Source organism: Mustela nigripes, chromosome 1, assembly GCF_022355385.1.
Source record: "Mustela nigripes isolate SB6536 chromosome 1, MUSNIG.SB6536, whole genome shotgun sequence".
Classification (NCBI taxonomy): Eukaryota; Metazoa; Chordata; class Mammalia; order Carnivora; family Mustelidae; genus Mustela; species Mustela nigripes.
In genome coordinates this window covers 143,018,025-143,036,535 of record NC_081557.1, presented here as the reverse complement: position 1 = coordinate 143,036,535, position 18,511 = coordinate 143,018,025, and the positions used below count along the sequence as shown (strand labels likewise).

Sequence of the window (18,511 nt, the reverse complement as noted above, 5' to 3'; positions counted from 1 at the left end):
ATGTGCTTTGGTGAGTGCTGTGAAGTGTGTAAACCTGGTGATTCACAGACCTGTACCCCTGGGGATAAAAATATATGTTTATAAAAAATAAAAAATTATAAAAAAAGAAAAAAAAAAGACAAAAAAATCAATAACTTATAAGGTATATCTCTATATTCTGGGTAATCAGTGAGTGTTTATTATGCACCTTTGGTATGTGAGACACTATATTAACGTCTTTGAGCACTGTCTTCTTGGCTTCATACTCTTATAATTGAGGGGCATGAGCTCTACATGTGAAAAGTGAACTTACAAAAAAAGTGGTGGTCGAGTCCATAATGGTCATTATAAAAGGATAATAGTATGCACTGGAAATGTCACAATGTAGAATTAGATATGTGGATTTGCTGCTTATTAACAGCATATTAGTGTGACTTTGGGCAATTTATTAAAGTGTTCTGAAGATTTCTCCCTGTTAAATGGGGGAAATCTATCTTGCAGGGCTGTTGGAAATCATGAGATAATGTTTTGCTAAATGTTACATAAACTTATTAGCGACCTGTTAATATATCTATATATTGAAAGTTTTTATTTATTTAAGCAATCTCTATGCCTAAAGTAGGGTTTAAACTCATGATCCCAAGATCAAGAGACAGATGCTCTTTTGACGGAGCCAGGCAGGTACTCACCATGAGTGTATTTTTATTTGCCATAATGTTTTCTATGACAGAAGCATATATTATTAATAGGAATTTTGAGACTGAGTTATTAAAAAAACTGTTTTTCATGTTCTAGGCCTAGGAAAACAGTAAACTTATTTTTTTATTAAGTTTTAAATTTTGATTCCTGTGTAGTCAATATGCAGTGTTATATTAATGTCAGGTGTACAATATTGTGATGTAACACTTCTATACATTACTCAGTTCTCATGATATGTGTACTTGTCATCTGTTTCACCCATCTCCACCACCCCTCTGGTTTGTTTTCTATGTTTAAGAGTCTGTTTCTTTGTTTCTCTCTCTCTCTCTTTTTTCTTTATCTGTTCATTTGTTTTGTTTCTTAAATTCCACATATGAGTGAAATCATATGGTATTTCTCTCTCTCTGACTTATTTAGCTTAGCAATATACTCTCTAGCTCCATCCCTGTCTTTGTAAATGACCATAGTTCATTTTTTTTATGGCTGAATAGTGTTCCATTTTATATATATGTACCACCTATTCTTTATTCATTCATCAAGACACTAAATTTAATATAGACAAAATAGAGTATTGCATAATCACAAAATTCTCCCTTTGGAATTATTAAATAAGAAACTATTAAATATGAAAGAACCTATTAGAAAAGACTAATTTGTCCCACCAGATTCCAAGACTTTTTATAAAGTAATAGTGATTAGCTCAACATGGTTTTGATATTGGGAGATGCAAATAGGCCCCACATATGCATGCATGTATACACTCACAAACACACCCCTACCCCCCACACACCCTTTCACATATACATTTACAGAAACTGGGACTCTAACAAGGTGGCACTGTATACGATTGGTGGAAAAAGACTATTATACAGGGTGGACAATTGGTAACCAGATGGGAAAAAATAGTTTAGATACCAACATTGCACTCTCTGTAAAAACAATTAATAATGTTCTGGTAGATTATAGATATAGATTGTGAAAATCTAAATCTTAAAACTTTTGAAAGGAAATATAGAAGACTATCGATATGACATTAGGATAGAATTTGGAAAAACACAAAGCAAAATAGGCCTAAGATAGGAATAGACAATTCACAAAAGAGGACATATATTTGGTCTATAAACATATGTAAAGATGTTCAAACTCTCAGTAATTTGCAAAATGCACCCATAATTAGAAAAAAATTAAAAGTTTAATTATATTACCTATTGTTGATGATGTGAGGTGAATGGGAACTCTGACATTGCTTGTGGGAATGTAAATTAGCACAACAATTTTGGAAGATAGTTTTATGATGTTCAATAAAATCGAAGTGCACATACCCTGCAGATTGGCAATTTATATCTATATATTAATTCTTATACATGGACAAGGCGACATGTGCAAGTGTGTCTATTCCAATGTTGTTCATAATAGTAAAAATGATAAATGTGGAATCAGCCAAATTATCAGTAGAGAACTGGATAAGTAAACTCTAGTTTTACTGTGAAGGGTTTAGCTGAAAGAAAAGGTGAAATAAAGAAACAAAGTTATCAAAATGGCTAAATCTCAGTAATGTTAGGAAAAAAGCAAACCACAGAATGATAATTGAGTGTGATACAAATTCTACAATAAATTCTATAGCATTTAAAAATGTATACATAGTTTATGGATATATACTTGCACATAAAATGTGTTTGGAATGATACAATCAAACTTTAGTTTCATGTTATATCTGGGGATGTTGGAGAATTAGCTGGGATGGAATCTTAGTTGTTTCAAATGTTTTATTCCATAATAGAGGGATTCTGAAACAAATAAGGAAAATATTAATTTTTCCTTATTTGCCTTTCTCTGACTTATTTCGCTTAACGTTATACTCATTAGCTCCATCCCTGATGTTGCAAATGGCAGTATTTCATTCTTTTTATGTATGAATAATATTCTGTTGTATATGTATGTACCACCTCTTCTTTATTCATTCATCAAAATGTTAAATTTAATATACTCAAAAGAGAGTATTTATTTATACTCCTTCTTATAGGAGTATAAATAAATAGCAAGGAGTATAAATAATCTTTTTTACTATTTTGTTAAATGCTTTTCTTTTGTATATGTCACAATTTTTTTATGATCTATTAATTCTACTCCTAGTTATTACCTAGGAGAAATGAAACACATATTCACAAAAGACCTATATAATTGTGTTCATGGCACTTTTATTCTTTTTAAAAAATACTTAAAAAAAGATGGTATTTATTTATTTGGAAGAGAGAGAGAGAGCAAGAATGGGGAAAAGGGCAGAAGGAGTAGACTCCCCATGGAGCAGGGAGACTGGTACAGGGCTTGCTACCTGGACCCTGAGATCTTGACCTGAGCTGAAGGTAGATGCTTAATCTAGTGAGCCACCCAGACACCCCTGGCACCTTTATTCCTAACAACTCTAAACCTGAAATAATACAAACGTCCATCAACAGGGGGAATGGTAATCATATAATGAAATGCTACTCAACTATAGGAAGAAATGAACTGCTGCCACACATAATAACATGGAGGAATCTATAATATCTTATATTTACCTAAAAAAAAAAGACACAAGGAAGCCGCATTGTAAGATTCCATTTATACACAGCAGAGTTGGCACAGTATTTGAATAGCCCAGTGCAAAATGAAAATGGGGAGCATTGTTCATAAAGCAGGAAAAAATGTCATTAAAGGTACTAAGACATAAAGTTTTTTCTTCCTTCCAAAGTCTTTTGAATTATGATGGCATTTTTAATTTTTTTTAATATGAATATTATAAACATATTTTTATCCCCAGGGGTACATGTCTATGAATCACCAGGTTTACACACTTCACAGCACTCACCAAAACACATACCCTCCCCAATGTCCATAATCCCACCCCCTTCTCCCAAACCCCCTCCCCCCAGCAACCCTCAGTTTGTTTTGTGAGATTAAGGTTTGTCTTATGGTTTGTCTCCCTCCCAATCCCATCTTCTTTCATTTATTAATTTGTTTTTTAATGTTATTCTCGACAAGGAAAAATTAAAAATTAAAATCATTATATTTAAATTTAATATTAAATATTAAAATTTATTGGTCATCCTTATATTGTGCAATGTTAGTTTTAAATGCAAATGTAAGAACATTTATCTTGTATGCAGAATAACTAAAATCACACGATTCATATTTTGTAGCTCATGCATACATATGTATTTTGCTCTTATCCAAACAGTGAAAGTTCTGCACAAAACTCATAAAAGTGTTTTTATTTCATGGCGTGATATATAAACATTCTGCCAATGTTCTGTCACTTCTGCTTACTGGTGAATAAAGCATGAAGGGTAAAGGAACTATGGCTTATGCTATCTTTCCTTTCTTTTTATATCATCATTTTCAGCATAAGTGATCACAACTAGCAAATGATAGGTTAGGGCTCCTTGGTCATTAGTGTTTCTCAGAACCCTATTGCTTTCTTTTTGTGTTTGAAGCAAGTTCTGACTGGAATGGACAGTGACTTCTACGGCTAGTGGTGACCATGCTTTTTCATTCCTAGAGGTGACATGGTTACCTCACACTGAGTCTAACTGAACCTAACTCATCATTTGTCTTCTGGAATTCTGTTCTTGTGGGACATTGTAAAGCCCATGTGTGAATGGGACAACAAGGAACAGTGGAGCACACCATTGCTACTTTGTCTAATCAGACTCAACTTACAAGCACAAGTTCAAAGATAAAGTTTTTAAGAATTTCAAGAAAATAATAATAACAGACTAAATATGAGGCCCTTTTGAGCACAGTTACATGTGTTTGCATTTCAGTTAATATATAGTCACATTTTTTTGAAACTCAGCAATTTATTGTGTGTAAACTGTGCAATTTATTATGTGTAAATTGTAAGTAAATAAAAAAAAGACACCCCTCCCCCAGTTTTCTCCTAAATTTAAATTACAAAAGATTTTAATACTTTGATTTAATTTTCCTGATGACTAATCAGATACTAAATGAAATTAAATTGATTAAGTAATCAATAGACTAGTAGATTAAATTGATTAGTTACCAACCTCGTCCTCCATTTCTCCCAGCTCTGTGACCTACTTCAATAGTTGAGAATGGAGAACTATTACACAGTCACAGAAGGTGATTTTTTTGTCTTGTTCCATACTTTTCTTCCTTCCTTTCTTTCTTTCTTTCTTTCTTTTTTTTTTAACAAAGAAAGCATAATTATCCGTTTGAATAGTATAATACATGAAAAAGAAGATTATAATGATCAGGCTACAATTTCAACAAAAAAGAAGTATTTCTTGCTTCTTTTGAGTCTTCTGAAATACCTAATGTGTCTGCAATTTATGAGGAATTTACATTTATTATTCTCTATGACAGTATAACTCCTAGAGAGAAAAGTCTTTGATAGGGATCATGATATTTTGCCTCAATGTACTCACTTGTTCTGGTCAAGGATGCAAATTGAAGGCTGTTTCCCTCAGTGCTATTATCATCACATGATTGTGAAGGACCAAAGATCAGTATTGCCAGACTTTTGTTCACATTTAGTTATCACATTTGCAATGCAGTCCAGAGCTTGAACATACATACGTTCTTAAGATTTTATTTTACCATTTTCCCAATGACTAATATTCAGCAGGTTGGTGAATTATTTTTACATTTGTCTATAATACAAAAGCTAACATACTCTTTAATTTTTAGTTCGTGGAGGCAGTATTTGATAGAAGTACTTGGTAAAGAGACTTATGAATACATTTTTTCTAAGTACTGTGTTATTTGTTCAGAGCTAATATTATTACCTTGAGTATTTGCTATATGTAAAAGGAAAAATCATTTTAAGAAAATACTACAAGTGGAAAAAATTTGCATGAAAAAGTTATTTTACAAAGCATATTGCAGTGTCTTTAAATGCTGCCTGTGTGAGATGATCCTCAGGCTAGGCGTACAGCCAGCAAAGTCAACAGCATTACAAGCTTGTCCAAAGGAAGAGAACAAAAACACGGAAAACATTTTCTGAATCTCAAGAATCATTACCAGATTTATTATTGTCTGAATTACTATTATTATTACTAACAATTCAGTTTGTTCTTTTTTCTGTTTGAAAATTATACTGTATAGTTGAAGATGTTTCTCCTTTTTTTCTGAATCAGCATTTTGATCTTTTCACTGAATGGTTTATATTCTAGTCCCCCTGTGACTTAATTAAATGTTCATCCCTCTGTGCCAGCTCTTCTTTTTCTCTTAATTCGGTTTTATCATCCTTTCAACTATTAAGAGATTTTGTCTGCACAGAGCCTCAAGAATTGATTCTCTCTTCTCTGTGCCTACACTACACTCTTCTGTTTGGACTTCATTCTTTCCCTTTGACTTGAAATATCACACTACTTTTCTTCCCTGCCTTAGTTTCTCCTTTTCGGACTGTATCATTTGTAGTCCCAGCCAAACGCATCTGCGTAAGATGCAGTTTTGAATCTGTAACTTTTAAAGACTTCAGCTAATTGGTGGGAATGCAAGCTGGTGCAACCACTCTGGAAAACAGCATGGAGGTTCCTCAAAATGTTGAAAATAGAACTACCCTATGACCTAGCAATTGCACTACTGGGGTATTTACCCTAAAGATACAAACGTAGTGATCCAAAGGGGCATGTGCACCAGAATGTTTATAACAGTAATGTCTACAATAGCCAAACTATGGAAAGAACCTAGATGTCCATCAACAGATGAATGGATAAAGAAGAAGAGGAATATATACACAATGGAATACTATGCAGCCATCAAAAGAAATGAAATCTTGCCATTTGCGACGATGTTGATGGAACTAGAGGGTATCATGCTTAGTGAAATAAGTCAAGCGGAGAAAGACAACTATCATATGATCTCCCAGATATGAGGAAGTGGAGATGCAACATGGGGGGGCTAAGGGGGTAGGAGAAGAATAAATGAAACAAAATGGGATTGGGAGGGAGACAAACCATAAGTGACTCATAGTCTCACAAAACAAACTGAGGGTTGCTGGGGGGGGGGGGGCGGGGGGGGGGGGGGGGTTATGGACATTGGGGACGCTATGTGCTATGGTGAGTGCTGTAAAGTGTGTAAACCTGGTGATTCACAGACCTGTACCCCTGGGGATAAAAATATATTATATGTTTATAGAAAATAAGAAATTAAAAAAAAAAAGACTTCAGCTAAGACAGTCTGACAATGTGAGGAAACAAATATTAGCTGCTACTCTATCATTTGCATCAGATGAATTGGCCTTGCGATGTGGAGATGGAGAATTGACCTCATCTAGGGGTCTCAGTAGTCAACATCTTTCATAATATTGTCAGCCCATTTTGAATGGGAAATTAGAGCTGCAAGATTCCTTTGTGTCTTTCTGACCCCAAAGACACGTGTATTCCTCACCTTTACTCTCAAAAATAGTCCTTTATGACCATTTTATTAACATTGTGGGCTATATAAAAATTATGAAATATAATATGTAATACATTTGAGTAAACAGGAGAGGATCTGAAGACATTTGTATTGTGTTTAGTGAAAAGGTCACTTACATTTTTTATAAGATATTATTGTATACTTTGTAAATATTAGATATTGAATGTGCTTGAAATTTTTAAATAAAAATTTTCAAGTTTTTGTTGTTGTTGTTGTTAAAGATTTTATTTATTTATTTGAGTGACAGAGAGAGAGATCATGGGCAGGGGGAAAGGGTAGAGGGAGATGCAGACTCCCCACTGAGCCGGGAGCCCGACGCGGGACTTGACATGGAACTTGACGTGGAACTCGATCCCAGGACTCTAGGACTGTGACCTGAGCTGAAGGCAGACTCTTAAATAACTGAGCCATCCGGGTGCCCTCTTTCAGAGTTTTTAATGAGAAACTTGTATTTGCTTCTCTGAACGTAACAGTTTAATATTAGGTTTTATGCTTTTAATGGCTATATTTAATTTCTGATTAATAGTTTTGGACAATGATCTCTTCATTTTTCTTGGTTGTCACCATCAGAAAACAATTTTGTTTACATAGGTATGTGATTTTAAGCATTAAAGCCATTTGTAAACCGTTCAAGTAAAGCATTTGTAACAGTTGAAACTGTATTTAAAGCAGCTCTTCCTTTTTTCCTTCAGAGGTGAAACATCAATATTATTTTTAATAATTTTAATAATTAAGTAGATTTTGAATCTACTTAAACATTTCCATATCAGAATTTCAAAATAACAATGAAACTCTAATTTTCAGAATGTGGCAGCATTTTAGAGCCATTGCCTGAAGCTCGTTTGAATCACAAAAGGGGCAAATTAGCCACAAACCCATAGAAGCATTATGTATATATGAAGGCAGAGATTCAGAGCCACTGCCTTGGTGGTGCCTGCTAAGAATTTTGCCTGACTCCCTACCTCCATTCCCACCTCCCGCTCCTCAAGGATCCTTAGGGGTGCCTGCTGACCACCTTCACTACTTAGGACATGAACTCAAGCAGTTCTGTAGGCTCCTTGTCCTTAATGCGCAGCAACACCTGCCCTAGCTGGGGGCTGAAAGTGAGACGCCGATGCTGGACACCACACGCTAGCTAACCCCATGCAGAAGCAGCAGGGACTAACTGGCTCATCATGCTCACTGCTTGCAGCTGTGAGGGCTGCCAGGTCCATCCTCCACGCTCGAGGGCCACCTTAGAACCCCTGCACGGAGATGCTCATTGTCTGAGGCAACGGTCTAAGAGTCCTGGGTCATCCCAAATAGAGACAATTTCTCTCTTGAACTCCTGAACATTTGTACTTTTCCTCTTCTTCTTCCTCTCCTCCTCCTCCTTCTCCTCCTTCTTCTTCTTTTAAGATTTTATTTATGAGACACAGAAAGAGAAGAGAGAGAGAGAGAGACAGAGGGAGAGGAAGAGGCAGGCTCCCCACTGAGCGGGAAGCCCCATGTGGGACTCTATCCCAGGATCCTGGGATCATGACCTGAGCCAAAGGTAGATGCTTAACCAACTGAACCACTCAGGCGCTCACATTTTTACTTTTCATGGTTTTCTTCTCACTCTCATGTTTTATAGTAAAATCATTTTATTCTTCCTAAAAGAAAACAAATCTGTTTGAAGACTGAAATGCTGACTTAATCCTTTTGTATCCTTGGACACTGAATCTGTAACATACTTAGCACTCAATGAACATTCGTTGAATTGTCTTGAACATAAATACTGAAATAAAATCTCTAAGAAGTTTAGTGACTAGCTCAAGGTTATGATGGGAAGTTAGTTAATCTATTGTTAATCTGTCAGTTAAAAACCAAGGAAAATTTGGTTTTTATAATTTGTTTTATAATGTAGGGCAGAAAAACAGAATGGAGTATTCATTTACCTTTTTCTTCAGAGATAATGCTGAGATAGTTTTGCGATTAGGTTTGTGAACCTTCAAATTCAAAAGACTTTTAGGTTTTGTTGTAGTTTTTAAACCAGAGAAATCATGTATATTTTTCTGTAAATTAGATTTTTTTTCATGAAATTCCAATATCTGAAACATAAAAATGGAGCAGCCTTGTATGATGTCCCAAACCTGACCTTCCCCCACCAACCTGTGGGCTGTCCGGCACCGCTGGGGATCTGAGGCTCCATGAAACACAGCATAAAAACTGCCACCACAGCATTTCCCCATGTGAGGGCTAAATGTCAGTGTGTAAAGACAGGGCATGTCAGACATGCAGAATCTCATGTGCCATTCTGGCCCTATTGAATCAAAATCTACTTTTTGGAAGATTCCCAGGGGATTCTTACATGTACTGCCCTTTGGAAGCATTCATTTGGAGATTTTGAAAAGGGACTGAATAAGAATTTATGTAGGATAGACAGGGGAAGTAGGATCAAATAAACTAAATCCATGGGAGAGAATTGTGCTGGAATCACCTTTACTGTATGATTCCAGGTGAGGTTTGAGCAGAGGAGAGATGGGTACGAGATTTGGAAGGTAGAGATTTTGTGAGTCCCGGTTGGTTTTCATGCGTTCTAGTTTTTCCTTGATTTCTCCAGCTCTGCAGTATGATTTTCCCCTTGCCTCTGACCTCGCTAACCTATAACAACCTGGGCCTGGCCAGCCGATACAGACAGAGCAGGCCGGCATAGACTTCTTCACCAACTCTCCCTGTCGTTCTGGGTTTGGGATGCTTCTTTCATTCTCCAGCTACCCGCTTCTGGAGTTTTCTTTCCCCAGCTTCCCCCACAATTAAATTTCAATCTCTGAAACAAAGCCCTTATTCCATATTAGCCATTGTGGTCTTTGTTTCCCGATTAAACCCTGATACGTGTATCGATTCCACTGATGATTGCTGATGTGCTGCCTACAGGCGTGGCTTATTCTGTGTGTGTGTGCAATTGCATGTTAAATATTTTATTTATGCATTTATGTATTTATTTTCGAGGGAGCACACACAAGCAGGGGAGAATGGGGAGAGGGGCAGAGGGCCAGGGAGAAGCAGGGAGCCTGATGGGGAGCCGAATCCCAGAGCCCTGAGATCATGATCTGAGCTGAAGGCACTTAATTGACTGAGCCACTCAGGCACCCCCCCCCCCACGTGTTCTTTATAGTTTCTCTCTGTCAACTCAGCTGAAGGTTTTCTTGCGGCCTTGAAAGAGGAAGTACTTTTTCTAGAAAAACTTTAAAACTTTGATATGCTTAAAACAGTTGTTCTTTTTTGGTTTTTTAATGAGGCACAAAGGTGCCTCATTAAGATGCTATTTAATGCCTTTCTATATAATTTCATAAAGATAAGTAAAACAAACAAACAAAAACCCAAAACAACCCTAATCAAGAATACTAAATAAAAGAAGAAAGCTCAAGAGAGATAGGCTACTAAGAGAATGAGGACAAGGGTTATTGGAAAATATAATAGGATAATAATAAACGAAAGTTGTTTTGTACCAAGATGCTAGTCATCCTGTTGAGTCAGTCTCTCATCTTTTCCTTTAATTTTTTTTTTTTTATCTTTACCAGTTAACCATTTTACATTAACCAAACGTGAGTTTCAAGTAACTAGAGGACATAGGGTTCTCTGTTTTCCTGTTTTAAGTAATGTGAAATTTGGCAGGAAAATGAGACCATTTTTATACCTTCACCCCAAATACTCTGTTTTGTATCTTAGGAATCTTTTTGTATCTTAAGTTGAATCATAAGATGGAAACAAAAGACACTAATAGTTTCTCTTCCTTATCATGAAGTCTATTCAATCTGAAGCCAACTCTTCTTTGCTTCTGGAATTCATTCAGATTTCCAAATTTTCTTTTCTACCCTTGGCCAGAGTATTCAGCAACTCCTTTCTTCAGATGTAAGGTTATTTTATTTTATTTTTTTTACAGTAAGTCTAATAGGCTTGAATTAACTCTTGTCTATTTCAGGCAGTTACTTTGGAAGTCATGTATTTAATATTTTCCAGATCTTTAAAGTAGAATAATACAGATTGTATTGATAATACAGAATGATAATAATACAGAATGAGTGTTTATCTCACTACTTTTCAACCAATACATACCTTGCTGGTGGTACTCAAAAAGTTCTTGGAGCACTGCTCTCCCTCTGCTCGAATGAGAGCCCCATGAAGCCCCAGATTTTGATTTGTTCACTGTTGGATCCACAGTGCCCAGACAGTGCATGGCACACCATAGATGTTAGACGAAGATTTCCTTGGTTGTTTGCCACACATACCATTATACATAGTCAGGCTTGAAAACAAATGTCCACAACCTGTTAAGGGAGTCAGGGCAAGTTTTATGGAGGACGAAGCATTGAAGGATTGCTGGTTCCTAATCTGTTGATTTGCATGATTCAGGAAGTGTTCATTGTGTACTCTTTTGCCTGAATTTTAAGTGTGTTTGCACTGTTTGCTGTGGCAGGGTGAATAATGCCCCCCCCCCCAACCAGATGTCCATGTTCTGATCCCTGGAACTTGTGAATGTTACCTTATATGGCAAAAGGATTTTGCAGTTGCGATAAATGGAAGATCTCAAGGTGAGACCATCCTGAATTATGGGATGGGCCTAATGTCTCACCAGCATCCTATTAAGAGGGAGGCAGGAGATCAGTGTTGATTAGTGATGTGGCTATGCAAGCAAGTAGCTGGCGTGAAGTAGCTACAAGCCAAGCCGTGTGGCAGCCTCTAGAAGCTGGAAAGGCTTGGAACAGGATTCTCTTCTAGGACCTCCAAGGGATACCAGCTCTGCCAACATCTGGATTTTAATTCTCTGTAATTTTTTTTTCTTTCAGACTGCTAAGTTCCAGAACTATCAGAGAATAAATTTTCATTTTTGTGTTGTTTTAAGCCACTAAATGTGTGGTAATTTGTTACAGCAGCGGCAAGGAAACTACCACAGTGACAATGCCTTTTTTCTTTGTGGTCATGTGGTTTCTTTATTTTGAGAGTGATCTTTGTAACTTTTTGTAACTTTGTTACTTGTTTGGTTGTCCTTCAATTTGCAAGTGAAATAAAATTTTATAAAGCCAACAATTAATTGGTGATTTTCCTTCCAGCACCCTTTGTTTCTTATTCTGAAATTCTTCAAAGTTTAATGAAGGTCACTTCAGTATAAATTGATTATAGTTTATTTTTAAAAATTAGAAATACAGGGTGATCTCTTAATTGAGGAACACATATACTCACTAATTATTTCCATAATGACATTCCCTTTATTATCTCCCTTATGCCTTACAAAAAACTCCTTTGACATATATATTAGCCTTTTCATTTTTCAGATGAGGAAATGAGTTAAGGGAAAGTAACTTATCTTGCATAGGGTGAAATTGGGTGAAGTTAGTAGGTAACTTAGAAGAAGTTATTTGAGTTCAGATCTACCTGACTCTGAAGGATGCATTCTTATGCATTATTTTATTCTGAAACCACTGGTAAAATATAATTTAAATTCAGTAAGGTGAACTTTTAATATACAGTTGACCTTTGAACAACATGGGGGTTGGTGATACCAGTTCTCGTCGAGTTGAAAATCCACTTACGACTTTTGAGTCCCCCGAAACTTTACTAACTTACAGCTTACTGTTGACAAGAAGCCTACCAATAGCATAAACTGTTGATTAACACGTATTTTGTATGCTGTATGTATTATATACTATATTCGTATAATAAAGTAAGCTAGAGAAAAGGAAAACACTTATAAGGAAGGGAAAATACATTTGTAGTATTATATTTGTTTTTTAAAAATCCATATGTATGTGGATTTGGGCGGTTCAAACCTGTGTTGTTCAAGGGCCAACTGGATTGCCTTTTGTTTGAGAAATAGAAGAGAATGCCAGAAATTGAAATCTGAATTCTCCTTCATAGGAGAGGAACACTGTCCTACAAACAAGGCTCCTGATACACATGTGTGTTGGCATGAGGTTTAGGTCATATGGACCAGACTGAGCTAGGTACAGGGCTTTTAGTAGAGCGTAGTAAGAGACAGCAATTCATGGGGATAACCACATCAGATTAAAGACGTGGTAAAGAACGAAGGAGTTAAGCATGAAGATGAGTATTTTCATGCATCAGACTGACAAATAGATAAGTCCCTTGATGGCAACTCTGTGAAAAAAATGGACAGCATAAGTTGATAAACTGTTTAGAGGCCAAATGGGTAGTGCTATATCAAAATGTAAAATGTGCTTACTTAGATCTATAATTTTTTTACTGAATTTGGATTCTTTTGGGTTCTTCAAAGGAGCAGAGAGTCTAAGGCCAATTTTTCCCCACAGTGGAGACAAACCCCTTCTGATGCCCCATGCATGAGGAGGTGTTGCACTCTGGCCGATGGGAGCAGACACTACTCCAGGTCCTGTGAGTGTAGAGAGGGTTGTTCCCTCTAATTCCTCCATGTGGTTCTTTCCCTGGCCTGACACTGTATCCTCACATGCAGGTGCTGGCCAGTACTTGGCTGAGTACTTGTGGAGGTCCATCTGCACATTCCCGGATTTCTCTCTCTAGGCAGCATTAACTCTCTATATTGCTTTTTCTGGCTTCTTTCATCTCCCCAGAGTCTTGCTTGCATCTCCCTGTCTCAGGGAGTCCTTGTCTTAGGTTGGGCTTCAGGGAATGGAAAGTCTTAAAGCAGTAAACTGGGACAGTCCTGGTGTCATTATCTCTTAAGGATTACTTCCTTCACTGTCTGAGGTTCAATGTCTTTAAAACCATAGTTCAAATATTTCATTTGGTATTCTTGGTTGCTCCAGGCAGGAGGATAAATCTGATCTGTTATTCCGTCTTGACCAGAAGCTGAAGATTATTGCTTTCGTCCATCCATCCATTTATGTATGTATGTGTGTGTTTATTTATTCAAATTGGCATGTCTATAGTATTTCCATTAGAAAAACATGACCTATTAAAATTTTGGTCCACTTTCTTCTTCTACCATTCAAACTCAACACTTTAATTTTACTCAAGTAAAAGCAGAATTACATAGCTGGTGGGAAAACGAAATATTTCATCTCATTAAATTAACAGGATTTAATTAATTAGGTGTGCTCTTTATTATCTATCAGGAACAGTGACTCATCTCTCTTACATGCTATTTCCCTTTACCTTTATTTATTTAGGTAAGTATGTAAGGAGTGTCTCCTTTCCCACACCAGTAACATGAGTGTGTGTCTGCATGATTTATAACACTATACCTGGATTTGTCATCTCATCTTCAGTTCATGCTCAGTTCCCCTTATTATATGGCATTTCCACAATAACTTCCAATGTTTAGTCAGTCATACACTTTCCAACATCAACTGTAAAAAATTAAGTTGTTAATTTAAAAACATGATTATAATTCCAGACTAAATACCGCCAAACCCACTTCTCACGATGCCGTTGTGAGACGTCCTTGGTCACCCACTGCTTCAGTCTCCACGAGGCCCCCTTTGGGCAAAGCGGCAAGCTGGGCAGCAGCTCTCACAGGAAGATGACTCATGAAATGCTGTTTGTCCATTTCATCGGCCGTACCGAAGTCATTCATGTCAGCCAGCAAAACAGTTGTTTTCACCACATGAGTGAAGTCACAGCCTGCAGCTGTCCGAATTTCACCCGTGTTTATAGGAGCTTGTTTGGCTTCTGCTGCCGTCCCTCCTGGCACTAGCTATCCACATGAAGGGTCCATGCCTCACTGTGTTGAAATGTAAGTGGTCCTGTCCACTCACACAGCTTGACGGTAGGCATGAACCAAAGGCCCTGGGGGCTTTTGCAGTGCTGATCACCTGCCTTCCTTCCTTTCTCTCTCTTTTTTCTTTCTTCTCTCTCTCCCCTCCCCCTTCCTTCCTTCCTCCTTTCTTTTCTTTCTTCTTATTTCAGTTAGCTGCTGTATAGTACATCATTAGTTTTTTTTTTTTTTTTAAGATTTTATTTATTTATTTGACAGCGATCACAAGTAGGCAGAGACGCAGAGGGTGGGCGGGGGGGGGGGGGGAAGCAGGCTCCCTGCTGAGCAGAGAGCCTGATGCAGGACTCCATCCCAGGACCCTGAGATCATGACCTGAGCCAAAGGCAGAGACTTTAACCTACTGAGCCACCCAGGCACCCCCATCATTAGTTTTGATGTAGTGTTCAATGATTCATATGTAACACCCAGTGCTCATCATAGTACGTGACCTCCTTAAGTATTAAGGAGGGATGATCACCTTTCTGATCAAAGATGCCACAGCTGGCCCTTCCATCTTGCTGCCTGCCCCTCCAAGGGAACAATCCACTACACTGCCTGCTAGGACCTCACTGTTCAGGCTATTGCTTGTAAAAGCAGGATAAATATAAAGAGGGTAATTATCAACCAGAGTTTATTGGAAATAATTATTCATTGGCAAAAACTACTGTTTTTGGGGGCGCCTAGGTCCCTCAGTGGGTTAAGCCACTGCCTTCGGCTCAGGTCATGATCGCAGGGTCCTGGGATTGAGCCCTGCATCAGGCTCTCTGCTCAGTAGGGAGCCTGCTTCCCCTTCTTTCTCTGCCTGCTGCTCTGCCTACCTGTGATCTCTCTCTCTGTCAAATAAATAAATTAAAATATTTAAAAAATATTAAGAAAACACCCCATTGTTTTGCAGCCTCTTACTCTTTCAAGTTTGCCTTAATGACTTTTTCCTGGAGCAGAAGTTTCTTCTACTTGTGAAAGGGACATATTTTGGGGTGTTAGGGTATGGGGAGGGGTCATATTTGTAGTCGATTCTTCCTTGGTGTGTTCTACTTTCCAAAGGAGCAGTTCTAGTTAAGAGTCAATGCTGACAGGGTGGAAAGGGTACCGATGAGTTTTGGTTCTGTAATTCTCAGGGCATTATGCATTTTGTCTCATTTCAACATAACAGCTGCTACCTGAGACCCTTTAAACAAAGCCTAATTCCTTAAAGCATACATCTGATTCTTTCTCTGAGCAGTTTGACATAATCACTTCCCTTCAGGATGAACTGCTTCATGTAGTCTTTTTGTACAAATAGACCTCACTAACTTTTAGTACTTTTAAAAATCATATATCTTTTTTCAGCTTCAGAACAAGTCTAAATTCCTGCACAAATCAAACACCCAATATTTTATACTTCATTCTCATATCTCCATGCTGCCAATTTTCTGATAAGATTCATTTAAATTTCAGCTGGAATTAATGTCAGACACAAACAAAACGCACGTCCAGCTGGAATTAAAAGGTAATTTCTGATAATTTTTCTCTTTGAAAACTCTGGCCTTCTCTTTATTTCTCCCTCTGAAGATAAGAAGTAAGTTTTCTTTGAAATATCAGTCTGTGTTGTTGTGGGTTTAAATCAAACCTAGTTTTTGTCTTTTAGTATCATTGTAATTCATTGCAAAGCTATGTTGCATTTTAGATGCTTTTCCAAGTTTGTTTCAGGTATGACACTTTTCCCTTTGTCATACGTTAATGAAGCTAAGCTTCACATTTGGTTTGTGAAATTTATTTAAGGATGTAATAAGAGAAACATATAAACAAATCCCTCAAGTTTGTTACTGATCCAAGGCAATAAAAAAGATCTTGCTAATTTATAAAAAAAATTTTCAGATTGTTTTTTTTCCAAAAGAAGAAGCTAGGCTCGTTAAAAGAAATAATAAACTGCCTTTTTAGTCAGCTACAAACTCATATAAACAAATCTAGTAAGGAATTAGTTTGGCAGGGTATGGTCAGATTTTTCTCTGGAAGATTTTCTTTTATTTCCACATGACAAACTTACATGTTAGTGAAGTTTGAGCAAATGTTTGAGGTGAAATGAACTGAAGGAACCCCTTGGCAGACAACATTACCTTCCTGTGACACCTTATGGTTGCATAAACTCTCCCTTTGGGGCTCATTTTCATGTGAGGACATCTGCTGGATGTCTGAGCCCAATCATGGGACTCGAACTGGAGAACCACATTGCAGACAAATATAACTCTATCTCTTATAAACAAATACTGGTTAGAATAGACTTCCAATATTTTGTTTTTCAAGAAGCATGCTTTGTTTCATTCGTGTTCTGGTAATCTGTTCCCCAGACATCTATGTTATTTTAGTCTCTGCCTGCCAGAAACCCTCTTGACCAGTAAGGGGAAATTTTTTCTGCTGAAGTCTTCAGGTTGCTTTGTTTCATTTTGTTTTGTTTTTTTTACATAAAATTACTTGTTGTCACTAAATTCTTGAGTCTTATTTTTTCCAGTAATTTATATCAGATACAGAGAGAACCAGGTTTCTTAATGGAAGTATTTAAGTAGTTAAACACATTTTGTTATGGTTTCTTAATAAGAGCTTTACAGTGGGGCAGTACTACCCTTAGAACTGGGTGACTGGAGCCCCCACTCTGGGTGTCCCGTCCTCCAGACACCACTGCCTCACTGGGCTGGGCTGGACCACCTGCAAACCAGAAGCTTCATTCTCCTGCCTCCCCCATTCCCATACCCACTCCAGTTCTTGGGGACCACAGGATTTCCCGTGCAAATGCATGGGCTTTCTTTCATACCCCAAGCCTGCTTTTAATGGTTGTGCAGCCATCTTCCCTAAAGGGGTCACCTTAACCCCACCTGAACTCCAGTTGTTCGCCCCTACAGCTGAGGGGAATGTGATTAGAGCATGGGAATGTGGACTGGCTTCTTCCCAGATGTGCACTGAGGCCCCTTGGGATATCAGGTGGGTCCTGGTGGTGGTGGGTTGGAACGGCAGGGACATAGGAACCTTAGTTTGTGTTTTTCCTGGGCTGTAAATGATAAAAGGATGACCTTGGACAGAGAAGGAAGAAGTCATAAAAAACTGAACATTAATGGTTTTTTTTTGAAGACAATTTATATGCATATATGTATCTATGTGAGTACAATGAAAAGATGACAAATCTATTGTCAAGGGCAAGGGATCTTTAAATTATATGGACTAATTTGTTCTGGTTTCTCCTTTCATCTGTGTACCTTTTTTCTAGGTCTTGGAGACCCCAAGAGTCTAGTTGAGGCGAGGAAGAGCAGAAGACATGCTGAATGACCATTGCTGGTCTCAGGTCACCAACCAGTTGGAGCAGAGGTGAGACTGGCCATTAGTGGAAGTGGGAAACATCAAGGAATTAGCTAAGGCAATCAGGGATGCTACATTCATCAACTTGGAGAATGGCAGACGCTCTTTTTACTTTACTTTTTTTTTTTTTTTTTTTAATTTCAATTCGGTTATCCAACATATAGTACATCGTTAGTTTCAGTTGTAGACTTCAGTAATTCATCAGTTGCATATAACACCCAGTACTCATTACATCACATGTCCTCCTTAATGTCAGTCCCCCAGTTACTCCATCCCTCTGCCCACTTCCCCTCCAGCAACCCTCAGTTTGTTTCCCATAGGGAGACTCATGGTTTGTCTCCCTCTCTGATTCCTTCCCATTCAGTTTTC

The 18,511-nt window shown here is 37.5% G+C and overlaps 1 pseudogene; it reads right to left on the bottom strand.

Annotated features, from left to right (window-relative positions):
* Positions 1 to 14,479: 14,479 nt before the first annotated feature.
* Positions 14,480 to 15,329, bottom strand: LOC132025059 (2-iminobutanoate/2-iminopropanoate deaminase-like; annotated as a pseudogene).
* Between the last annotated feature and the right edge of the window lie 3,182 nt (positions 15,330 to 18,511).